Source organism: Python bivittatus, unplaced genomic scaffold, assembly GCF_059951505.1.
Source record: "Python bivittatus isolate LINGU-HERP-01145 unplaced genomic scaffold, Pbiv_v1 ctg000840_np1212, whole genome shotgun sequence".
In the NCBI taxonomy this organism is placed as follows: domain Eukaryota; kingdom Metazoa; phylum Chordata; class Lepidosauria; order Squamata; family Pythonidae; genus Python; species Python bivittatus.
Genome location: NW_028277113.1, coordinates 19,821,360 through 19,844,240, shown reverse-complemented (window position 1 = coordinate 19,844,240; position 22,881 = coordinate 19,821,360). Strand labels below are relative to the sequence as shown.

Genomic DNA, 22,881 nt, shown 5'->3' with positions numbered 1-22,881 from the left:
AACTGCATGAACCCAGTTCACAAAACTTGATTCTTTAATGTGCTGGCAAGTTATAATAACAGAAGAGGCTGCCACTTTGGTTCTGGTAAATATATGAACACTTTATAAAGTATTTGAACAAATCTTTAGTATCTTGTACTATTACTCATTTCAAGTTTGTCTAAGAAATCCATAGACAAGAACCTATAGAAAGAATGTTGGATTACCATAGTTGCCAAATATTAGTTTCAGATCCTGCATTTCTCTTACATTTCTTATCTCCCAATGTATAGTTGAAATATCATGTAGATAAATTGCAGCACTGCACATAAAAACAAATCTGTAGCACAAAAGTGACTGAATTCATAGTTGTGTGAGAAATAATTTTAACTTGGTTAGCATATCTTTTTACCATCTAAATGATCTATATATACCTTCTGTATTATGAACTGTTCTACCATAACTTATTTTTTTCTATCCAAACTCATTTTCTTGTACTGTAGGATCAAAGAACACCAGGACTTTTGCTATAAAACAGCTGGTACTGAACACTTGATTTGGGTTTCACAAAAGAATAAACAGTTGAATTTAACACAGGGAACTAACCGCAGACTAAACTACAAAAGAACAACACCTCTGTGGTCAATTTGGAAAGATGAAGTCCTGAACTATTTCAGTTGCATTTGCTCCTAACAGGCTTTAGTTTAATGCTGCACTTCTTTTACACAGATTTTAACTTTAACAACTGCTTTTAGTACTACTTGTAACAACAGAAACATTACATGGTAAAAATCTATTAAGGTCCTTACTATGCTGGACTTGATAAATAAAAAGTCCATCAAGTCCAGGATTCTTTTCCTACAGTGATCAACAAATGACCTGAGAAATGCAGAACAGGATACAACTGGCAGAGCAGTCTGCTGTTTTCAATAATTAGTCTCAGAAATATGATTTCGACATAAAGCAAGGAAACTGGAATCTTATTTTCTGCTTTAAATTAACCATTGTTATAATTATAATACAAAAATATGGTTAAATATAACTATGGTATAGAGAAACAATCAAGAAATATGCCACAGACTACCACTTGACAGAGCAGCCACGAAGGCTTTGAAAAAGATATTCAGATGCCACAATGTGTCTTTATCTACAAAGATCAGAATAGTGCAAGCAATGGGTATTCCCTGTGGCACTCTATGGAAGTGTAAGTTGAACTTTGAAGAAGCAAGATAGCAAGAGCAGTACAATAACACTTTTGAACTTCGGTGTTGGAGAAGACTCCTGAGGATACTGCGGATAGCCAAGAAAACAAACAAACTGATCATTAAACAAATCAACCCAGAGTTCTCACTCAAAGCACAAATGACCAGGCTCAAATTATCCTACTTTGGACAGAGTATGTGGTCACTAAGAGTCGACACCAACTTGATGGCACATAATCAGAGAAACAGGCTAGTACCATTAACCATAGCTTGATTGTTTTCCTAAATCAGGGGCCAAAAGATCCAAGCTAAGGTTTGCACTTGGCTTTAAATGATAAAAATATGGGTGGAACCAGAATAAAACTAAATTTGTTTCATTTGCAATGGAAATTTAATATAAGTTAAGCTGATTAAACATAATTAATATGGTAATACATATACATTTTAAAAGCAACATCACTCTGCCTTTAAGACAAACCAAAATTCTCAATATTGATTCAGTGTTACCTAAAACTGAAAGGAAAAGATTTTGATCTTCGAAATTCTATCAATAAACATTCTCTTTCCAAACTATTTTCAGTTTCATTGAATGATCCTACTATCTAATACCACCATGGAGAAATGTTGTTTTATGTTTTCATCATCTGTTCTAGGCTACAGAACAATGATTTAGCAACTTAGAAAATGATAGTCTAAACCAGACCATTGCAAACATGAAACTGCTTTAAACTAGAAAACAGAATGAAAATAAGTTTAGGTTGGGATTAATATTACAGCCTGCTGGGCTTCATAACTATCTTGCAATTTTAAAATGTTCATAATTGTACCTACTCTTAACAACGATTGATTTTTGAAGTGGAAATTAAGATATAAGAAATTGGCTCTGAAATTTATTACGTGGCAAAAAGTTTACTTACGTTTTAACAGCACAGAACAGTTACTGAATTAAAAGTAAGATGGTTCTAACAAGGTTTCTCACTAATAAAACACTTCACAGTTTGGGGCAAAAAATAATAATTTAGGAATTTAAGAAGCTGGCTTCTAGGTTGTTCATACGGATGCCGTGCATATGTTTTTAGATCAAGCTTAATAGCAAACAGGAGGTGTTAAAGCTTAAACCTAACAATTTCACTGATATCAATGGAGCTCTCAGTGCTTCACTTTGGCTGGACCGAGTCTAGCCATACTTATTCGAACATTATATTTATCCTTCTCCACATTCATTTGATAATGAATTCATTCAAGTAGGGTTGTGATGTCCAAAAAACCCCTGTAAAGTCTGTAAATGTAGCTTAAAAATCCCCATGGCCTCAAATCAACTAAATACTGATAACGAAGACTCATTTAAACCTTAAAGACTTTGAGTTTAAGAGTCAGGCAATCATGGGAGACTTTGCTTAGGTGATGTCATTACAAGACTTGAATTAGAATAATAATTTCTCCTCATGAATTCAGAATATCAAGTTAACTAAAAGGCTTTGGGTGGCAAAGGGAGGAGAAGATAGAAAAAGATATTTGATATAAGTATGTGAAGTATATAAATGTAAGGAGTGCCAACATCTCTCCTGACTGATGAGTACAGCTCTTCTCACACAGTTTTTCTTCTTGAAATGCTTAACAAATTTCTTCTAGCCTCTAAAATTGCACGCTTTCTTCTTATTTCAACCAAAAGTAGCACTTTATTAACATGTAAACGCTGGAAAATAGTTATTAGATTTATTTACAACCACATTATTATAAGAAAGTGATTCTAGACCATGATTTTTCCATTTATGGGCAATTACTAAAAACAGTGAGTTATATCAAAGAAAAACACAATATGGGGATTTCAGTTTTAGGCTTTAATGTTATACATGTTTACTTGGGAGTAAATTCCACTCAGTGCAGTTTATTTCTAAATATATACAAACAGGATTGCACTGTTAGTCATAGGCTAGATTAGCTTCCAACAGTCTTGTATCCAGGGAGCAACAAGGGAGGTGGCAAAAGATCACATATGTGTGATGATGTAACCACTCAAATGTCATAACTTATTTATTTGCATCAGCCCTGATGCAAGTACATAATCAGGATATTTACCTGATCATATCATCATACCCTTAGCTGTTTTGATGTTGTGTTTTGCTGGGGTGCCACTGCTGATTTCTTTAAGGTGTACTGCTTCAATTTCAAATCATCCCTCTGTGAAGAAAGAGGAACAGATCCATGGACATTAAAGACATTTAAATTCATAACTGATTTGAATAAGTCTCTTTTAAATATGTCGTCATCATCCATCATCATCATCATCATCTTATTGAACTTGTATGCTGCCCAACTCTCAACAACCCTGGGTCAACCTCTCGGGTTTTGGTTTAAGCCAAAGCTAAATACTACATTTTTACTATAAACTAAGGAGTGAATTCCAAATCTGAAATTTTACTGATTCTTCCCAATGTCCTCCTAATTAGCAGCACCCTGCTTTTCATAATTTCCATTTTTAAATGCTCAGTATATATTATGAGTAAGACACAAATCTGTGGAAGCATGTAGAAATGTATTTTTGATGAAACCTAAATACATAAGCATATATTACAAATATGAGGGGACAATCATTTTAAATATTCTTTGAAAAAGTAAATGTTTGGAGATACAAGATCACTGTGAACTTGAAATAAAAATAATTCACACTGATTTGTTTACTTTTTAAAGCATGTTTTCAAACTTTTTATTTTTTAATAGCCTATAATCCTACTAGAAAAAATTAATCTGGATCTTCTTACTGATTTTCAGCTTCTTCTCTTAGTCTACCTCTTCTTCATGGTTCAAAGATTCGATTAGGGAATGACAAAATTCTCAAGTTCTCTTTTTAAAAATGAAAAACTATAGATAGAAATAGCTGTTGCTGAAATATTAAGTTGAATTTAATGCCACCTATGTTTTCCTGCTGTTAGAAGGATCTCAGCTAATTAATATAAAATCAGTGTGGGAAAGAGGTTGGAAGAATAAATCAAATGCAAGGAGGAGCAATTAGGATGATCACCTAAATAAAGCAAAATAAATAGAATCATCCCAATTTCTGCCCTTTCTCCTAAGCAGGTCAGCTAAGGAGTTCCACATTCATGACCCTTGCCAGCAAACAGATGGCAACTCCTTGAATTGGGGCAGGGGGGGAGGGGAGCAGGCTAGGCATCCACTATCCAGAAAGCAACAATTTCATTTGCATGGATGAGATGTTCATACTGAATGATTTTCCATTTTATCTCTTATCAATAAATAAATGAATTACCTTGTACTAGATTTAAGGCAAGAAAAAATAGTCAACAGTTGCATGAAATACAAATGTATAATTAATTATTTCCACGGTTATCTCTTTTAACTCATTACTTTTGTTCCAAGATCAATCCCAACTTTTCAATCTACACTAGGATTTTCAAAATTTAAGTCAGGAGAGGGCAACTTGCAAGTTACATGCAACCCCTGAACGGCTCTCGATGCCTAACATTGCTGGCATGATATAAGGTGCATTAGGCCTCTGAATATATATAGTTTAGTACACCTAAAATAAATAGATAGATAGATAGATAGATAGATAGATAGATAGATAGATAGATAGATAGATAGATAGATAGATAGATAGTCACTAGGGATTCTGATAAATTTAAAAGCAGAAAGTGACACTTTTGGTCTTCTCAGAGAAGTGCATGTAAGTGGTATTAAGTCCCAGTTTAATGTAACTTCCAAACTAGTATCAGATCTAGGAGGGGCTTAAAACTGAGCAGTCAGTGATTTAAAGCAGTCTCATTGTGCTGGATGTATAGTTCAATTAAGTTTGACTGTAATCCACCATAAAAAGTGCAAATAGATGGTGAAGGTGATTATTACTGAGATGTTCTCACATATAAAAATTGGTGTATTTGATATATATAGGAATATCCAAATGAAGAGTGATCAAAATCACTAATGGACTTTAAAAGTGAAATCTAGATCAATAGAAAATATGCCAGGATACAAATTAAAACTAGATCTTTTTCTGTATTATTCTCCCTTTGCAGCAACATTTGTTCTGTTCATTGATATTTGCATTTGACCAATAAAAACAAAATTAAGCCCATTTTCATATTATGTTAGAGTGAAACTTAAAAAAAATCATTATGACAAATGTACCAAATTCATATCATAACCTAAGGAGCTTGATTTTTTTTCAGTATTATTTGTGCAGTTCCCAGTTTTAATTCCTATCTCTTTGACATGCTCTATCATCCCAGTTCTGGTAGGCTGATCAACTATAGGCTCCTCTGCTGGAGATAAGAAGCTAATGATAACTCATCATCATGACAACAGCCTTGAAACAATTTACTGTTGCAATGAAAAAGCAAGCACAGGTTGTTGCACAGATACTTTCCCAGGAAGCAGCATTTTCAAAATGCTTATCTTCTCACCTCATTTGCTGGATGAATGAATGTTGCCAATAATGCAAGCTTAAATGTCACCATGACACATCATCCATGCAAAAACAGTGAATATATCAATGAGAGAATCAATAGGTCAAATGTACCTAAGTGTAATGACATGTCGCTGATACTTCCCACATTTTAACTCTTGTTTTTCCCCTTTCATCATCCAAAATGTGGCTTCATGGAATTTCAAACACTACTAGAACTTCTGGTTAAAATACCTGGTGTGAATTCAAATCAGTATATGAAATTTGCCCTCTGGTTCATTAGTCTTATGGCTCTGGAGTTAATGTTTCCATAATCTAATGCTAAATCTTCTCCTAACACGAACGTAAGTCATGATGACTGCTTCACCTACCAGCTTGTGTCTTCTACCAACCTTCTTATATTCTTGTTTCCCAACCTACTTTAATGGTAGTTTTCTGACATTTCAAGGTTCCTTTACTTACCTTCTCTTCCTAGCTTGATAGCCTTCCCTTCATATAAAAATGGAGCATTAGGCATAAAAGATATTCAGAGCACTTTTCAGAAAACTCATTGAATTGGCTGCTGTCCTCAACTGGCTCTTCACTCAGAAATATATTGTTGGCTATTGCTAGTTGAAGTTCACATTGAAAAAATAACATGAATCCAGTATTTGGGATACTGTGTTTGCATCTGATATATCAGAATCTTAGCTTATTCTAAGTACTTTATTCCCACCTCCCTTTGAGCCACAATCCAACTAAGTATTAATTGCTTAATTTTTAATTTAGCAGGCTTTATACCCTTTAAGATAAAGTCCTGGAATTTTTAAAATCTTGCCATTCAGAGTCTGATTTGATTTTAACAAGCCGCTTTCCCATCTACTAACTTATATAAACCTCATTTCAAATTGAAAATATAATAAAAAGTATCTTTTTAAACATAAGACTTCAAATTGCTGCATGTATATGGAAATCTCTTCTGCTTTCCTCTCAGATTCTTTCTCAAACATAAGTCATGACATAAAGGTAGTATATATATCCAAAATGTCTGGCCATCTCTGTCACTCAGCTTCCAAAATATAGAATTTTCGGAAAGCCTTTACTTTAGAAAGCTTTTAGAAGTGTTGACAGCTAAATTTATATTATCCTGAAGCAAGGAAATCTAGAGAATTTTATCATATTGCTAGATGCATTTTATTAAATGGCTTCAGACTATCTATAATAAGCTCCACTTACAAACTTATATCTGTCACCCTAAAAATGATGTATGAATGGATTCCCTAGAGCAGGTATTCTCTATTTTTATATCTTAAATCCCACCAATTTTTCTATTATTGTATTGATCATTCATGGTAAATTTCAAAGTCTTACAAGTTTCATCAATTTAACCTTCCACCATCTAGTTTATCTGTACTACTGGTTGATAACCACTGTCCTAAAAAGTGTGTATTTCTTCAATCTTCAGCTTTTTAACTGACTTTAGGAAATCCAAGTAGCTTGCCATAAAATCCATTGAGAGATTATTCATTTAAATTGTAATATTTTAACAGTATTCTAAAATAATTTTAGTTATACAATAATAGTTCACTGTTTTAACATTTAAGTATGTTTTAGTAATACCATTATTGATATTAATATTTTATCTCCTACTTTTTTCTTAGTATTTAAATGTATGTAATATTTTAGCTTTTATTGTATTTGCCTTTTTATGTACCAATTTAGTAATTTATTATTTTTCTTCCTCTTAATCTCTCTTTATAGTACATAAAGAGTTTATAATCTTTGATATAAAGTTGTACAAGATGCTGTTTGCTGATCATAATGAAGGATATGTTTGGTTGTTTCTGATATTTTCTAATTAAAAATGAGAAAATAAAATTGACATGGTATTCTAATTTACTGTCCCTTAAAATGTGAATGAACACTTGCACATTACTCTTAAAACAAACATATATTTTTATTTTAAATATCCCATCAGAAGATGCAGCAAAACAAATGATAAAACTAGACAAGTTATCTTTATTATACTCACTGACCAGAGAATTAAACAGTTAACAATATAAAAAGAATAACAAAACAAAGTGCAGGAACCCACAACATAGGAAAGAAAGCAGAGACATTATCTAGAAAGAATAATAAAAATGCTTACAGTCTGAAACATTTGTAAGATGTCAACAGGAGTACATATAACATTTACTACAATACAATAAGTATAGGTAGCAGGATATTTAGAACCTAAGTGTTAAAAACAAAATTTTTATTAATTAATGAGAATACTTTAAGAGTAAAATACTAGAAATTCTATCTACTGAGTATTATACTATTAAGTGAATACACAGGGACATGAGTTTGTCAATTAGTAAGTGTGTATAAGTAAAACCTTGTGTTTGTCAGTGACAAGATAATGCAGGAGATAAGACATAGATACAATGTAAAAAATACAGACGAACAAAGTAAAATTGTACATTAATAAAATAAAAAAAAATAGTTTCCTGCATAGAGCAATGTCAGCTGACAGAAATTCTCAACTCTCTTAGTGGTGTTAGAGTTTTGGTCTGAAAGCAAGGAAAATCTGATTGACCTCAAGACAGAAGTGACTTCTGTAGGCAGATAAAAGTATAAGGGTCAAGCATAACTTACTATAGGAAGGTCATTGAAGCACCATCTGAACTAGTGTCTCAGGTTCCTCTAGAACACAAGGACAAGTTCAATCTGCAAAAGGAAGATTACTATATCTTCCCTCCAGTAATACAGAGGGCAAGACATTAAGGCGGGCTAGAAAGAAAACTGTGGTGTGATGAGGAGGGATAAAATTAGTTAAGGATTGACTAAAGATTCTTCTTAACAGGAAAAATGTTATATTTATTAATATTGGTTAGTAGTACTTCTAAAGACTGAAGTAAAGAATCTGTAGAACATCATTGGTTAACCACACAGAGCTGTGAGATTTTTAGAAAGTAGTTGACCACACAAGTACAGTCGTGTGAAAAAGAAAGTACACCCTCTTTGAGTTCTATGGTTTTACATATCAAGACATAATATAAATCATCTGGTCCTTAGTAGTTCTCAAAAGTAGGTAAATACAACCTCAGATGAACAACACCACATGACACATTACACCATGTCATCATTTATTTTACAAAAAGAAAGCCAAAATGGAGAAGCCATGTATGAAAAACTAAGTGCACCCTTACTGCTTCCATAGGTATGAAGAGGCTAAGTAGCAGCCAGGTGCTGCTAATCAAATGCCCTTGATCAATTGATCATCAGCAAGTGTGACTACCTCTATAACAGCCAAAGTTTTAGGAGTTTGCTGGTCTCGAGCATTGAGGTGTGTGTTAACACAATGCCAAAGAGTAAAGACATCAGCAATGATCTTAGAGAAGCAATTGTTGCTGCCCATCCGTCTGGGAAGGGTTATAAGGCCATTTCCAAACAATTTAAAGTCCATCATTCTACAGTGAGGAAGATTATTCATAAGTGGAAAACATTCAAGACAGTTGCCAATCTTCCCAGGAGTGGACGTCCCAGCAAATTCACCCCAAGGTCAGACCGTGCAATGCTCAGAGAAATTGCAAAAAATCCAAGAGTTACATCTCAGACCCTACAGGCCTCAGTCAGCATGTTCAATGTTAAAGTTCATGACAGTACAATTAGAAAAAGATTGAACAAGTATGGTTTGTCTGGAAGGGTTACCAGGAGAAAGCCTCCTCTCTCTAAAAAGAACATGGCAGCATGGCTTAGGTTTGCAAAGTTGCACCTGAACAAATAACAAGATTTCTGGAACACCGTCCTTTGGACAGATGAGACTAAAGTGGAGATGTTTCGCCATAATGCACAGTGCCACATTTGGCAAAAACCAAACACAACATATCAGCACAATCATCTCATACCAACCATCAAGCACAGTGGTGGAGGGGTGATGATTTGGGCTCGTTTTGCAGCCACAGGACCTGGACACCTTAGTCCAGTCATTGAGTCGAACTCCTCTGTATGCCAAAGTATTCTAGAGTCAAATGTGAGGCCATCTGTCTGACAGCTAAAGCTTGGCCAACATTGGGTCATGCAACAGGACAATGATCCCAAGCACACCAGCAAATCTACAACAGAATGGCTGAAAAAGAAAAGAATCAAGGTGTTGCAATGGCCCAGTCAAAATCCAGACCTCAGCCTGACTGAAATGCTGTGGCAGGACCTCAAGAGAACTGTGCATAAACAAATGCCTGCAAACCTCAATGAACTGAAGCAATGTTGTAAAAATTGGGCCAAAATTCCTCCACGACGATGTGAGAGACTGATAAAGTCATACAGAAAACAATTACTTCAAGTTATTGGTGCTAAAAGTGGTTCTACAAGCTATTGAATCATAAGGTGTACTTAGTTTTTCACACATTGCTTCTCCATTTTGGCTCTTTTTGTAAAATAAATGATGACATGGTGTAATATGTCATGTGCTGTTGTTCATCTGAGGTTGTATTTACCTACTTTTGAGAACTGCTAAGGACCAGATGATTTTTATTATGTCCTGATACGTAAAACCATAGAACTCAAAGAGGGTGTACTTTCTTTTTCACGCGACTGTATGTATTTTCCTTACAAAAATGTGGTCACAGATTCCTTTGTAGAAGTATATTTTTTTGAAAAAAAATTCTACGTATCATAGATTTCTGTTTTCTATGGTATTCAGGCTTTCTGTTTCAGTTGATGTGGGGCACAGTATAGAAACTTACCTATTTGTATTGTTGGCTCAACTTTCAAAAGGAGAAGGCTTTATTAAAAATATATAGAATACAGATGAAATAAGAAGCACCTAATGTTTCTAAGAAAAAATGGCAGAGAAATCCAACCACTCACTTTACTCATAATAAACTTTGCCATGGGTTCCATTAGTTGATACCTAGGGAACATGGACACTGAAGTCCAACGGATCTGGAAGGTATCAGGTTGAAGGAGGCTAAGCTAGAAAACTCTAATCTTACAGCCTCCTAGAAAGTAACACAGTAAATGAAATAGCAAAATGTGAAAGGGATCAAAATGCAAACAGAAAAAAACTAGACTCAGAAAGGGTAGAGGTAGGAGTGTAGGTTCTAAACACAACAAGTGAGCTAATAAAACAGAAGTTGCAAAGATCCAGTTTTAGCCGGGGGAAAGAAATCAGCAAAAGACACCCCCCCTCCAAAAAGAGACTATTAGCAAATACCAGTAATAATATCACTCAAATAAAAACACATTTAGTAAGATAATGCATAATGTTTAATAGTTGTAAAGTCTACTTTGAACAATTTTAATCCTTTGTTGTTCAGTCGTTAAGTCGTGTCTGACTCTTCGTGACCCCATGAACCATATCGTGCCAGGCCTTCCTGTCCTTCACTGCCTCCCTGAGTTTGCTCAGTTTCACGCTCATTGCTTCAGTGATGCTATCTAACCATCTCATCCTCTGCCGTCCTTTTCTCCTTTTGCCTTCAATCTTTCCCAGCATCAGGGTCTTTTCCAAAGAGTCCTCTCTTCGCATTAGGTGAGCAAAGTATCTGAGCTTGAGCTTCCTTAACAATCCTTCCAATGAGCAGTCAGGGTTGATTTCCTTTAAGATTGACTGGTTTGACCTTCTACCAGTCCAGGGGACTCTTAAGAGTCTTCTCCAGCACCACAGTTCAAAGGTATCAATTCTTCAGCGCTCAGCCTTCTTTATGGTCCAGCTCTCACAGCCATACATTACTACTGGAAAAACCATAGTTTTGACTATGCGGATCTTTGTCGGCAAGGTGATGTCTCTGCTTTTTAATATGCTATCTAGGTTTGCCATAGCTTTCCTCCCAAGGAGCAAGCGTCTCTTAATTTCATGGCTGCAGTCTCCGTCTGCGGTGATCTTGGAGCCCAAATAAATGAAGTCTGTTACTGCTTCAATTTCTACCCCTTCTGTTTGCCAGGAATTGATGGGTCCAGATGCCATGATCTTAGTTTTTTTAACGTTGAGTTTCAAGCCAGCTTTTGCACTCTCCTCTTTCACCCTCATCAAGAGGTTCTTTAGTTCTTCTTCACTTTCTGCCATTAGGGTGGTATCATCTGCATATCTGAGGTTGTTGATGTTTCTCCCTGCAATCTTAATTCCGGCTTGTGATTCTTCCAGTCTGGCGTTTCTCATGATGTACTCTGCATATAGGTTAAATAAGCAGGGTGTGTGATGGAATGGAATTATGAAGGCCAGGCTCAGGGAGATAAACATTTTCTAAGCTCGCCAGAACAGCATGGGAGGAACAAGAGGATGAGACTGGCACCTCCCTGAGGAATTCACACTGTTGTGGCTGGATGACTTTGGGAGCTGGCGTTTTAGTCTGGGAAGATTCTTGCTAGAGGTTGTAGCTAATAAACATAGCTGGACTGAATTGGCATTGTCTCTTGGAGTTCCTTGGGCTAGGCTTGATAGGTGACAGTATACAGCCTTGTTGTACTCCTTTCCCTATTTTGAACCAATCACTTGTTCCGTGACCGGTTCTAACTGCTGTTTCTTGGCCCGCATACAGATTTCTCAGGAGACAGGTAAGATGGTCTGGTACCCCATCTCTTTAAGAATTTGCCACAGTTTGTTGTGATCCACACAATCAAAGGCTTTTGCATAGTCAATGAAGCAGAAGTAGATGTTTTTCTGGAACTCTCGTGCTTTCTCCATGATCCAGCGAATGTTGGCAATTTGATCTCTAGTTCCTCTGCCTCTTCGAAACCCAGCTTGTACATCCGGTAGTTCTCGGTTCACGTACTGCTGAAGCCTAGCTTGTAGGATTTTGAGCATAACCTTACTAGCATGTGAAATGAGTGTAATTGTGCGATAGTTTGAGCATTCTTTGGCATTGCCCTTCTTTGGAATTGGAACGTAAACTGACCATTTCCAATCCCGTGGCCACTGTTGCGTTTTCCAAACTTGCTGGCATATTGAGTGCAGCACTTTAACAGCATCGCCTTTTAGTATTTTAAATAACTCAGCTGGAATACTGTCATCTTCACTAGCTTTGTTGTTAGTAATGCTTCCTAAGGCCCACTTGACTTCACTCTCTAGGATGTCTGGCTCAAGGTCAGTGACCACACCAGCATGGACATCAGAGACATTAAGATCTTTCTTGTATAGTTCTTCTGTGTATTCTTGCCACCTCTTCTTAATCTCTTCTGCTTCTGTTAAGTCCCTGCCTTTTTTGTCCTTTATCATGCCCATCTTTGCACTAAACGTTCCTTTGATATCTCCAATTTTCTTGAAGAGATCTCTAGTCTTCCCCATTCTATTGTTTTCCTCGATTTCTTTGCATTGTTCATTTAAGAAGGCCTTCTTATCTCTCCTTGCTATTCTGTGATGGAATGGAATTATGAAGGCCAGACTCAGGGAGAAAAACGTTTTCTTTCATCTCCTGAGGCACGAAAGAAAGATAAGAGGATTAAACTGGCACCTCCCTGAGGAATTCACAATGTTGTGGCTGGCATTACTTGGGAGCTGGGGTTTCAGTCTGGGAAGATTCTTGCTAGAGGTTGTAGCTAATAAACATTGCTGGACTGAATTTACATGGTCTCTTGGAGTTCTTTGGGCTAGACCTGACATCAGTGTTCCCAGACTGAAACCCCAGCTCCCAAGTAATGCTAGCCACAACATTGTGAATTCCTCAGGGTGGTGCCAGTCTCATCCTCTTATCTTTCCCTCGCGCCTCAGGAGATGAAAGAAAACATTTTTCTCCCTGAGTCTGGCCTTCATAATTCCATTCTATCACATATTCTCTGGAAATCTGCATTCAGTTGCTTATATCTTTCCCTTCCACCCTTGCTTTTCACATTCCTTCTTTCCACAGCTATTTGTAAAGTCTCATCAGACAGCCATTTTGCTTTCTTGCATTTCTTTTTCTTTGGAATGGTTTTAGTTGCTGCCTCCTGTACAATGTTATGGACCTCCATCCATAGTTCTTCAGGCACTCTGTCTACCAAATCTAATCCCCTAAATCTATTCATCACCTTCACTGTGTACTCACAAGGAATATGATCTAAGTCATACCTGTGTGGTCTAGTGGTTTTCCCTACATTCTTCAATTTAAGCCTAAATTTTGCAGTAAGAAGCTCATGATCTGAGCCACAGTCAGCTCCTGGTCTTGTTTTTGCTGTCTGTATAGAGCTTCTCCATCTTTGGCTGCAAAGTATATAATCAATCTGGTTTCGGTATTGACCATATGGTGATGTCCATGTGTAGAGGCATCTCTTGTGTTGTTGGAAAACAGTGTTTGCTATGACTAGCTTGTTCTCTTGACAGAACTCTACTAGCCTTTGCCCTGCTTCATTTTGTACTCCAAGGCCAAAGTTGCCTGTTATTCTGATTACTCCTTGACTTCCTACTTTAGCATAGGGGACTATGATGAAAAGGACATCTTTTTTTGGTGCTAGTTCTAGAAGGTGTTGTAGGTCTTCCCAGAAGCAGTCAACTTCAGCCTCTTCGGCATCAGTGGTTGGGGCACAGACGTGGATTACTGTGATGTTGAATGGTTTGCCTTGGATTCGCACTGAGATCATTCTATCGTTTTTGAGGTTGTACCCCATTACTGCCTTTCCCACTCTCTTATTGACTATGAGTGCTACTCCATTTCTTCTAAGGGTTTTTTGCCCACAGTAGTAGATATAATGGTCACCCGAATTAAATTCACCCATTCCTGTCCATTTCAATTTGCTGATTCCCAAGATGTCGATGTTCAGTCTTGTCATCTCATGTTTGACCACATCCAGCTTGCCTTAGTTCATAGATCTTACATTCCAGGTACCTACACAATATTGTTCTTTACAGCATCGGACCTTCTTTTCACTTCCAGATACATCCACAGCTGAACGTCCTTTCGGCTTTGGCCCAGCCGCTTCACTCTTTCTGGAGCTACTTGGAATTGCCTCCACTCTTCCCCAGTAGCATATTGGACACCTTCCGACCTGAGGGGCTCATCTTCCGGCATCATATCTTTTAGCCTTTTGACATTGTCCATGGGGTTTTCTTGGCAAGGATACTGGAGTGGGTTGCCGTTTCCTTCTCCGGTGGACCACATTTTGTCAGAACTCTCTGTCATGACCTGTCCATCTTGGGTCGCCCTGCACGGTATAGCTCATGGCTTCACTGAGTTACGCAAGCCCCTTTGCCACGACAAGGCAGTGATCCATGAAGGGGACAAGGCAGTGATCCATGAAGGGGTTTAATCCTTTACTGCCAACTATTTCCAAGCTAATAGAATACAATGTACAGACAACTCTCTTAGCTTGAACTCATTACCCTGGGCTTGTTGAAGCTCTTTCCACTGCCATTTATTAGATAGGAGGTCTTCAGGACATGAACCTCAGCTGTTTTCATACTGGGAAGTAGCAGAGGGGCATTCTAATGTCTTATAAATGTAACATTTTTCCTTTCTAGTTACAACATTCTAAAAAACAAATTTAGAATCCACTTCAGAATAAGTTCAATTGAAAAATATAAGGTTAAACAAGAATTGAAGGCAGCCCCTAAACAGAAATATAATATTCTTTGGCTGTTTTGTATCCATAATATGCAAATTTGTCATCAGTGCATTTTGTTTTATCTTTGTATTATGTTACTCCCTGGAACTATCCTCCAATGTGGCTTAGTATTATCTGTATGAAGTATGGGAAACTCTTTTTGTCTACAGCAAAGGTGCCAAACTGTGAGAAAATTGTGCCTCTGTTGGTCAAAAAGCCATATTATGGCTATCATGGAAAAAATGCAAGAGTCGCTTTTTCCACAGTCACTTCAAAATGGCACAACTGAGATCTCAAAACTTGATTTTGTGCTTCAAAAAACTGATTTTCCTTCTTTTCTCAAGCAGAGAGTTTACTGTTTAAATAACAGTTCCCATAAATGTAAGTAAAATAACCTCATTTCATGTTTTTTGTTCAAGTATTTTTTCAGTGCACACAAAATAAGATGCAATAAAATCCAGTTTTGAAATTTGTGTAGTAACCAAATCCTCACATTCTTGTGATATTTGATAGCAGGGTGTTGAAAATTGCCATAACCCCCCAAGGACCCATCAACGTCTGACAGTTTTATAGGATTAGTAGGAAGGTTTCACAGCAGTAGGGTAGTAATTTAAAACTGGTCCTCCCCTTGTTGTCTTTACAGATGCAAGCAGATAAGAGTTCACCCTTAAAGAAAAATCTCATGAGCCCTTGAACTTAGTTGAAACATGTTCCAAGAACATTACACGCATGTAATGGAGTACTGGCAGTCAATTTTAAAGGAAGAACAAAAAAAAATCCTTTTAGTCAAGTAAGGTTTGGGGCACATTATAAGTACTATAAGTAAGTAAGTAAGTAAGTAAGTAAGTAAATCAATCAGTCAATCAATCAATCAATCAATCTCCCCTTCCCAACAGCTGTCATAATTGATGATAACAGTGAATTTTCACTAGAATAATATGACTACAACCTTTTAAAAAAACTTGATTTTAAAAAATGTATTTGAAAAGGCTAAAGGCTTTTCCCTTCCTTGGACAGCATAGATCCATTTTTATACCTAGTTTTTAACTACCATATTTGAAGTGAGAAAGCAATTTTTTTCACACAAAATTCAAGCTTCTTCTGCACAAGTCATTACATCCTGTATCTCCATCATCTTATCTGTTGTTGTGATCCTGATGTGTTACAGCTCTGCTATGGGAACTGCACTGATTACCAGTATGGACACAAATGTAATTCAAGGTGCTGGTCTCTACCTTCAAAGTGCTATATGACTCAATGCCTGGGTATCATAGGAGCCATCTTTCACCAATAGTTTCTACCCATCCTACCCAAACAATCAGGGAATGCTTGCTAATGGTCCTCGTCTACTGGGAGGTACAGTAGGAGGGGGCCCAGCAATAGTCATTCTCTGTAGCAGCTACCCTTCTTTGGAATAGCTTGCCCTTAAAAGCAAGAAGTTGAGCCAGTTTGGTGTAGTGGTTAAGGTATCAGGCTAGAAATGGGAGACCATGAGTTCTAGTCCCAACTGGGCACAAAGCCAGCTAGGTGACCTTGGGACAGTCACTCTCTCTCCGCCCTCTTCCAGAAGGCCTTTGGGGATTAATTATAACCAGCAGTGCCATACTCAATACATTTTAGCTTATTACTTTTAGTAATTAAATTTAAATTGGAGAATTAGGATTTACTACTTTAATCATTATGTTGCTTTTGTCTTGTGTTTTATATGTTCATTCTGTAAGTCACCTAGAGTCTGTTTAGTTTCAGGCAGTAAACAAACCTCATAAACAGATAAACACATTATGCCACATGATCTAGGTGGTGACTGTCTGGGGAACAGAATTCCAAAGTACTATGAACATCTGCTAAGTCAGCATTTAGGATTTTGACCCCAAACTTTTCAAATTTGCTCCCCCATCCTCATTTTTATAAAACTGAAGCTAGATACAACCTGTATGGCCACTGATGATATCAGGATCCTGCTGGGGCTGCTGGCACCTCTTGCTCTATCAAAGTTCAGAAGGGCTTCTTGGAAGTTCAGTCCCATTGTCAGTGATTTCAGCAAAAGATAAAAACCTGAGCCTTATTTGTGATGTTGCCTACTTCTTGGAACTGGTATTTGTGAGGTGCAGACAGTGAACTATTTCAGACATAGTTTAAAGACTCATCTCTTCACCCAGGCCTTTTCTGTATATGTGTTACTTAATCTGGACTATAATAGCCCCTTTTAATGCTTTAAGATAAATAAATAATGTTTTAACTGGTAATTTTGTAGTATTGTATTTTATGTTTTTATTTGTTTTTATTCTAAAACTGTTGTACATCATTTCAACATACCAAGGGTATAACTTATTGAATTTAACTAATAAAGAGCAAAACAGAAGACATTATGCTGCTGGCCAGACAGAGCAGAAAACCACACCTTGATTAAGTAATTAAGTTATACCTAACATGGCCAAATCAGAAGCTTCACAATTTCTGTTCTCTGCCTGCAGTGGCAGATCTTCTACAGTACTATCATCTAAAGCAGGCTTCTCCAAACTAAAGTCTACAACTTCCAGAATTCACAATGAATTTATTTGGGCATGCAGGCAGGAAATTTGGAGAATTGCATTAGAGGACTTCAGTTAAAGGGCACTGACTGATTCCACTAGTCAGGATAGGCAAGAATGAAATACTCAAATGACAAGCTATACCTCTCCAAGGATTCTGTTCATATCTTCACATACAGTTTAGTGGGAGATATCCAATGGAACATGATAAACAGCTTCCATCATATCCTCCAGAACTGCTCCTTGAGACAAAATTAAAACAAATCTGAGCAATTCTATTTGCACAGTGCTTTGCAAGCAAGTCACAGCAGGCTTTCATATAATTACCCATTTCTTTCTAGGGAACAGGTTATAACAGGCCTTCACCATATGGAACAGCTCCACTGGACAACAATGAACACTCACAGTGGTGACAGAAAAGGAAGAATTTTTTGGCATCATTATTACCATAAATTATACTTAATGACTGATTATAAACAATGTTTGATAACAGTCATTGCAGTTCTTCCTCCTCCCATCACTCTAGTTACCTAATAAACCATTGATCTCTGTTACCTCCACTAGAAAGACGAGGATGCTCAAGAGAAACCTTCCTCAATTTGCTGTCTTCCAGATGTGCTGGGACTTAATAGTTCTGGAAGTTGTAATTCCATGACATCTATAGAGCAACATGTTGAAGAAGATTATGTAATGAGGTATTGTATCATTGTTACAAAGTGGAAGAGGGGAACAGTTTTAAAAATCTCTCCCAAGGGTTTCACAGTATGAGATATTGTACCTGTGATAGGTGGCAACAACCTCCTAATCTATTCTGTCTAGCTGGGAAGTTAGTCCTAAGCCTTGGAAACACAGAGAATAGCTGGTATAACTACTGCCCATAAAGAAGGTTTTAATAAGAAATTGTTTTAATAAGAACAATAAGGTTTTAATAAGAAATAAATCAATAACTTAATTTCTGCATTTAAAATGTTTATTGGGGGAAAAAAAGAAAATACAGGAAAAAGAAGAGAAGGCAACGATCATACATACAGAATTCCAAATAAAATCAGTATAGTCAGTCTAGCTGAACTAGATTTTTTTTTTAATTATCTGCTTAAGTACATTCTTGGGTTTCACCATGTTTAGACTGCATTGCAAAAAGGATAGCTAGATAATCTGGGCTTCCTGCTTGGGAGCTGTTAGGCAGGCCCTTCCCCTCCCCCCCAAACAATACCTTCAGTTATGAAAGATAACTGAAAGCCAGCCTCTTTGGGAATCTGATTGCAAGCAAAATGCTTTGTGTCCGATGAGCTGAGTATAGGCAGCAAACAAAAAATTATTTAGTGACTACCTTCCTAAGGACCTTTAGTGGAATGATTAAGACACAGTTTAATTTTTACCAGTTGTGCCATTGTATAGATGGGACACGCTCCTTTGGGAAACAAAAGCTGAATTCCATATATTCAGGCCTTTCAACATGGGATCAGACGCTTTAGGATGCACTGCTATGCCATATCAAAATCCAGGAGTTTGTCATAAACATTCCAGATTAAGCATGATTAAAAATGCCAATCACAACCTGCCAGAAAACTCACAAAAGCCATGGGGTACCTATCTATACCTACATAGGTTATCTATAAATAAATATATTAGCCAAACAAAAGACTGCTATCTTTCATATATGTTGAACATACAAGGATACTTTGCAAAGATTAACTGAAGATCTTTTTCTTCTGTTTATACCAAGTTTGTACCATGGTTAAGGAGATCTCTTTTTTCTGCTGTGTCTTCTTGACGCTAATTTCATCTTGTACTCAGCCCAAGAGTAAGAGAGACTTAAATCATGCTAAGCTATACCAGTGTTAAAGCAGTGTTTTCCCAGTATCCAGGGCCAGCCACAAGATGTGCAAAATCTGTTATGCTCCACAACTCATTGCATCTGGGATGAAGTCAAGTGAGGGGATCAGAAAGACACTTTTGGCCATTTCAGGCTGATGTGACGTCCCAAGTCAGTCATGTTGTTGTTGTCTCCCTAAAGAAAGATACTCAGATGCACTTTGCTGGTAGGCTATGAGAACTGCATAATCACAATAAACTAATCTGAGGTAGTACTGAAAGTATTTTAACTCAATCCCATTAGTGCAAGACTGGAATAACAAAAGAGTGCAATGATGGGATCAAATCTCATCTACTGCCCACAACTGACTCCAAACAGAGGACAGAGGAATTTGGAAGTCAGCATTTATTGCCGGTGTAAAAAAGGAAGGGAAGAGAAATACTGCTTATGATTTCGTCTCTTTTTGATTGTAATTTTATTTTACTTTGTTCAGCTCAAGTTAAAAGAGATTGAGGTGACATAAAAGGGTCTCAGAAAGGAGCTGAGAGGTACAGAGAGACCTGCAGTGAGGCCTACCCTTTTCCTGCTGCAACACCATGATTGGCAAATGTTTTCCCACCAGCTGGTGACATGCAGAAGAGGAAGGATGGAAAAATCAGAGGAGTCAATCATCATATCATCACATGCTGCACACGCAAAATCAGAATAGCACCATTCGGCAGTGAGTCAGAACAGAAACAGTAGAAACAGGATAGGGACTGGCAGTCAAGGCAGCAAATTTCATGCCAGTGGAAGTTTTTGCTGACTCAGATGGGTGGGGAACATTTTAATTCAGCAGTGAGGAAAGGCCCTGAAAGCATGTATTTTATCAATGCTCTCCTTGCACTAACAGAGAAACCAAAAGGTCATTACAGGGAGCTGTTTTAATTATGAAACAATTTTCCTCTGAAATTTGCTGTAACACTTTCTGCAACCAACTAAGCCCCATTTTTCTTTAACTGTTACCAATCTTCATTGTTTAGTGTGCCTTGGCTTGTGGGGAAATAAACAGCTGGGAGGAGTTATTCTTCCTTTCCCCTATAAGCACCTATTTATTTATCTATTTTATAGCACACTTTCATTTAGGACAGTGTTTCTCAACCTTGGCAACTTTACGATGTGTGGACTTCAACTCCCAGAATTCCCCAGCCAGCCTTGCTCCAATTCTGGGAGTTGAAGTCCACACATCGTAAAGTTGCCAAGGTTGAGAAACACTGATTTAGGAGTTCAGCACTGTACGCAGTTCTTCCTCCTCTTATTTTTCCTCCACAGCAACAACCCTGGAAGGTGAATTGAGAATGCTCAAAGTCAACCATTGGGGTTCCATGGTGGCCTAGCGCCTGAGTCTTCCTATTCTTAATGCAACAGCCGAACTATTACACCGCACCGACTCTCTTTAATACATCCACAAATGCTAAAATTTGCCTTCCTTGCTTACCTTCATTTTTGTCAGCAGAGCCCACAGCTGGGTTTCAGCCCTTACCACAAAGGAAAGGGCTCTTAACTGCTCTGGACCCAACTCCATGTTTTACATTCAATTTCTAGAATAGCATTTCCCATTCCATTCTTTTTTGTCACAAGATAAATGTCTCCTTTGGTCTCATGAAATTATCCTTTCTAATACATACAATAAATGTATGCCATGCACATCTCAAGCAGAATAGCACTCTTTATGGATCTTTCAGAATAAGCACATTCAACAAACTGGAGGAACTGGATACTGAAACAAAAGTGCAGGGGTTTAAGCCCAGCACTGCCTCCATTCATTACATGGACGCCAATATGGGGGAGGTTCACTGAAACACAGTATGAATGGGCAACAGCAGAGTTCTGTGGACAACATCTTTAGTCAGGTCAGTAATCCAGAAAAAAAGATTGCCTGACATTTCCCAGAAAAGCGAGACAGCACAATGATGCATTGCTGATTCATTGCTATGACTGGAGCATTTATAATATTAACTTTGGTATCATTCATTTCAAAATCCCTTGTGCCTCTAAATCCCACTGTCTCACAGTGAGGAAAGAACGTCACATTAGGCAAAGCCATGTCTGCTGTGTGAGCAAAACACTTCATCTGTGGGCCTTCCCTTTCCCAGCCCTTCTCTGGTTTTAAAGCACGTGCTGAAAAATATTCAGTGAGGATGACATACAATCAGGGAGAAAGAGTCAGTTATGGGCAGTGGAGAAAGAAGAGAAGCATGACCTTTAAAGTTACACTGGTGCCGGTAAAAGTTGTGTAATCCATTATCCAGGGGAGCCGCTGCCCGTGGCACTGAGCTGATGGTACTGAGATAAACAGCAAACAGTTTGACTGAGTAGTGTGTTTCTTATGTATTGTAGCGTACCATAGCTCAGTGCCACGGTTCTATACTATGCAGTATGCTTTTTGTACACCCAAAAGACAGAACACTAAGGCTGTAGAGTTCATAGTGCACTTATCCATGAATCTAGAATTTACATATGCAATACTTTCTCCCAAGTTAAACTAGTAGTTCAAGATTCTAGACAGAAAAAAATTGAGAGGTAAATATCACCGCATAGCTTTTAATGGTACTAATGTATCTTCAACCCTGTTATCTCTACTTGCACTAGTCTTTCCAGCTTTGAAGCTGATAGCAATTCAGACCAGCAAACCAACATGTTGCTAAAATCTAACAGCTCTTTCCTTCTCACTGCTTCAGACAAGGATAACAAGACAGAGTTAGTGGAGGTTAAAGAGCAGGGCACCCTAAAGCTAACAGAATGATAACAGCGTGATAATCTGGTAGAACTCTGTCAAGCTGTGGAAGTTACCTTTAAAATGTTGCTTTTTCGTTCAGATTCATTCCAACTCTGGATAACCCACTGCTCCATCTACGTATCTCAGCAGATGAAATGAATCATATCAGCCATACTAGGCAGCTTTTAAAATTTCCACATATTTATCAGCTCAGGCCTACATTCATAAGTCTACCTTTACAAGTTCTGCAAAATAGTGATAAACCATGTTCCTGAGAATAGAAAAGTATGTGTGTGTGTTTATGATAAATACAGCCAGTTTTTTAAAAAGAGAGCTTACTGCATCTGTGGGTCATTCAACTGAAAACTTTTCCCCACACAATTAAATCCATGCTATTATCAAGACAATCAGTTTATTTGAAGACTGCCAGCCCAATATATAAATTTCCCTTTGTACTCAAAATGTCTTTATCAGATAAGACAGTTTTGTTTAAACTACTATTTTCAGCACTTGCTTTGGGGATTTTGAATACACAGCATGGAGTAACTGGAGATTTCCTAGCCTTTTAAAAGTGTGTTTTTTCTGTCTGTCTGTATTTTGTAATTTCCTGTCAAATACCTTCCCATAATTAACTTTCCTTGCTCCAATTTACTTTCTTTTCTTCTTCTTCATCCTTTAAAAAAAAAACTCATCCCGCT

At 37.3% G+C, this 22,881-nt stretch overlaps 1 protein-coding gene across 33 annotated transcripts in view; it reads right to left on the bottom strand.

Moving 5' to 3' along the window:
* The window catches only part of LOC112540344 (uncharacterized), a 542,784-nt gene that overhangs the window by 382,451 nt on the left and 137,452 nt on the right, over positions 1 to 22,881 (bottom strand). Inside the window, exons 3-4 of one of the 33 annotated variants that reach the window (XM_088130654.1) lie at positions 17,754 to 17,851; positions 3,261 to 3,362 (exon numbers count right to left, since the gene is read on the bottom strand). The exons of 30 other annotated variants lie outside the window; for them this stretch is intronic. The gene's annotated coding sequence lies outside the window, so the exon portion shown is untranslated. The remainder of the gene's footprint in view (positions 1 to 3,260; positions 3,363 to 17,753; positions 17,852 to 22,881) is intronic. 2 more of the 33 variants (XR_015793940.1, XR_015793936.1) reach the window with 2 other exon arrangements.